This window comes from Octodon degus, unplaced genomic scaffold (genome assembly GCF_000260255.1).
Source record: "Octodon degus isolate 3935 unplaced genomic scaffold, OctDeg1.0 scaffold00047, whole genome shotgun sequence".
NCBI classification, from domain to species: Eukaryota; Metazoa; Chordata; class Mammalia; order Rodentia; family Octodontidae; genus Octodon; species Octodon degus.
The window spans coordinates 13,342,728-13,346,900 of record NW_004524623.1 but is presented as its reverse complement, the minus strand read 5'-3'; positions in this window follow the sequence as shown (position 1 = coordinate 13,346,900).

Genomic DNA, 4,173 nt, shown 5'->3' with positions numbered 1-4,173 from the left:
GAATGCCCTCAGGGGTGGTTTGGCTGGCTGGAGTGTTGTGGGGATCGAACTACAGCAACCTGAAGCTGACAGTTTTGTGGAAGCAGCCACTTAAACAACTGAGCTAAGGCCAGGCCCCCAACCTGACACTTTAGATACCTGATCAGATACATCTAAAATAAGAGTAAGAAGAGAAACATGAACAGAGAAAAGGAAGGGAAATTTAGTTTGGCCACTTATTAGTAGCCATGTATGAGTTTTTGGCAAAGAGTAAAATTAGTTAAAAAGAAAAAAAAGGTTTGGGAATTTTCTATGTATTTTATTATTGTTTTATATTTTTATCTTCAGGTTTATCTAAGAATCAAGCATTTCCTCTGCTTCAGGCATTTTAATAGGACTTTTTGAGGAATGTCTGTATTATATACCAGAGATTTTTATATTGTTAATTTATAATAATCTTGGTAGTACATGCCTCTCATCACAGCACTCTGGCCCAGCGTGGTTATCTTAATGACTTCGTGAGAGAGAAGTCTTGTCTCAAAATAAAAAAAGGGTGAGGCTATAGTTCAGTGCAGAGGCCCCGGGGTCACCCCCAATACCAAAAGAGATTAAAGATTTATAATAATGAAAGTTTGGGCTTTGGTTACATGGCACTTTCTTGCTATTCTGAGTAGTCCACCAAGGGTTAGGATAAAATATCTGGTTAGAAGTAATAAAAAGCAATAAGGGCTTTTTTGTTGTTGTCAAATTATGGCTTTTAAATTATAAAAGTGACATGTGCTCAGTTTTAAAACCAAGGGATATAAGATATCATTAAGGAGAATAACCACCTGTTACTCCACAAGGGAATAGAACAGGAATATAAAATGAGAATGAAGTTGTGATTTCTGATTAACCACCTTGCTGTGGTTAAGTGAGCTGAAAATCAGTCTGAGAAGCCTAGTAAGAGGTTTTTTTGTCTAAAAATCACCATTAATTTAGTATGTGACATCTGTAAGACCTCAGTAAATAGTTGGTGTGTTTGAAAGAGATTAAATCCTTAGTGTTTGTAGTAAGTTTTCTTTAACCAAAATCCTCTACATTGTCAATATTTAAAATGGAGTGGGAAAAGTAGCTTTTGAATCTCAGGAGATTAACACTAAAATGATCTACTTTTTTTCTGTAACATAAAAGGGAAAAACAACTATTGAGAGCAAAATGGGCAAGCAGAGGGAGAGGCCAGTGTGGAAGAGGCAACTCAGTGACACAGTCATGATCTTCATCTTACTGTGAATGTGATTTATTTATTGTCCCATAGCAGAGTGGGCTTAGATTTAGGTGCTGTAGGGAGCCTCTGATGGGAAGATTTGTCTCCCTGGAGACTGCTGAGGGAGAGTAATATTATGGAGGCTGATTTGCCCCTTGCCCCTCACCCTTTCCTGTGCCCTGTTGAGGGCTGTGTAAATATTTCACATCAGTGCTGCCCCAGCATTAGGATGTGGAGAAGGTGTGCAGTTTCTCTTTCACAGGACAGGACAGGACAGGACAGGACAGGACAGGACAGGACAGGCAGAATCTTCTTATTGTCTTGCTCTGAGTAGGCCGTTGGTGCTTTTTAAATTCCCGGGCATTGTTGTGCTGTAAAGTTCAGACTTGTGCCCTCTTCTGTGGAGGACTTTCTCCTAAATCACACTTGCCCTGAATTTCAAATGTATGAAGCAAATAAAAAAAAAAAAAACTGAGGACACCAAAGGCAAGATACCTGTCATAGTAATTGGAAGAACTTATCTAAGGACAGATAAGTGCCTCTTATATTCTTTTAACTTATCAGTTTATTGAAAATGAGTATATGGGGCTGGAGAGATAGCTCAGTAGAGTGCAAGGGCCTGAGTTCAATCCCTGGTTCTGCAAAAAAAAAAAAAGAAGAAGGAGAAGGAGAAGGAGAAGGAGAAAGAAGGAGAAGAAGAAGGAAGGAAAGACAAGAAAAAAGAAAAAAAATGAGTATGATTTTTAGTAGTTTTGAGTAAAACTAAAAAGGCAAAAAAATATTAAAAACCCTGTTTAATTTGTGTCTAGAGAGATATTTGCATACCTTTTCTTTTTAATTATTTTTTAGGACAAGTTGAATTATGTGTTTTACATGTTGCTAAGTACTATAACTGGCATCCATTCTTTTAAAAACCTTTGGAGGGGCAGGGGAGATGGCTCAGTAGAATAAGCGCTTGCCTGGCCAAGCACAAGGGCCTGAGTTCAATCCCCAGTTCCACCAAAAAATAAAATAAAATAAATAAAAACCTTTGGAATATGTAACAGCCACAATAGACTGTAGAGGAGACACTTTTAAGAAGAGGTCTCTTCTTAGACCTAGAACTCTAGTATTGCTTGCTTCCAGAGCCAGATGTATGTGTTACATTCTTGCAGGGAGAATGTAGAATACCAGCCTTAAGCATTTCATGGCGTGGGAAATGATTTGGAAAGAGTGGGTGTTTTTTGGTTTTTTTTTTTTTTTTAATGGGAATTAAACTGAGCACCTTGCACTTGCCAGTCAGGCACTTGTGCCACTGAGCTATATCCCTGGCCCCAGGGGGGAGTGTTCTGTTAGAATATTAGTGGTGAATAGGTCAAAGAGGATCCAGGAAATAGGAATTTGGCTGTGGGTGTGATTGAAAGCATATGCATGATCATACTCATCTCCCCTTTATCGTTTCTTTGCTCCCCCTCTTCCCTTCCTCTTACCTCTCATAGGCTCCCTTCTACTTTCTTGTCATCTTTTTACAATACCCACCGTAGGGAGCACATGTAACATTTGTCTTTCTGAGCCTGGCTTATTGTGTCAGCATGATGATCCATCCATTTTCCTGTAAATAGCAAATTTTTATGGTTGGATAACACTGCATGTGTCTTTGTGTCACCTTTGCTTTTCTATTCATCTGTTGATGGGCACCCAGACTGGTTCTGCATGTTGGCTGTTGTCGATTGTGCCTCAGTGAACATGCATGTGCAGGTATCCCTACAGTGTGCTGGTTTAATTCCTTTGGACATAGTGTATCAGGAGTTGCTTTTTAAGGAGCCTTTATACTGATATCATAGTGGCTGCATTAATTTATATTCCTACCAGCAGTGTAAAAGGGTTTCTCCCCCATACCTCCATCCTCACCATTTTTTACTGTTTTATATTCTTGGTGGTAGCCATTTTGATCGGTGTGAGATGAAATCTTAATATAGCTTTGATTGAGATTTAGTTTTGAATTAGGAAAATGTGTTAGGCATTACTGAGTAAGTAATTTCTTTTTCTTTTTTAACAAAGTTTCAGTTTATGGTTAAAGTGTTAGGCTAAGTGCATCTAGAGTACATCTATTTGGTAACCATAAGTCATTGAACCATTTGTTCTGTCACATTTTGGAGTTTCCATAGTATACACCTATTAACAGTTCAAAAGTTTGCACTGGGTTCTAGCCATTCCCCCCTAGAGTGTTCTGGAAGAATGTATACTGGTTAGCTGCCTGGAAGAATCTGGCTAAGTGTGGTGGTACACTCTTGTAATTCAGGCACTCCAGAGGCTGAGGCGGGACAATCAAAGTAAGTTCAAGGCCAGCCTGAGCTACATTGTCAGACTGTTGTCTCAAAAAAAAAAAAAAAAAAGAATCTGATGTTGAAATACCTGCTTGGTTGGTAATTCAGGTGTAAAACCTGCTGTGGAATTTAGAAAGATGTAATTGATTAATAAATACTAGCCGCCTTCTCATTATCACCATAACTGATTAGATCAACCTCCAGCACTTTGATGGGATTTAAGATGTTCCTGGAACTGGGAGTGTGATTTTTTTTTCTGCTAGCAGCTAATTTTATTTATTATATTTTTAAATACTCATGTGTAATATGCCCATGTGTTATCATTCTGGGAGATAAGAACTTTGTTAGGAAATATACTTCAAAGAAGAACATGCATCCATCCCTCTCCCCACCACTTAATTTTTTCCTGAAGACAGCTTAGTTACCACATTCGTGTTTCTGCTTCCAGAGGTGTTTCTGTTCATTATGACATTTGATATAGTTCTTTTACCAATATTATTGCTTTTCTTTTTTTTAATGTTTTAGTACAGGTCTCACTACACAGATCAGACTCGTAGTGATCCTTCTGTTTTCAGCCTCCTAAGCACTCAGATTATAGGCACGCCACCATGCCCAGTCTCAAATGCAGTCTCAGCACGCCCC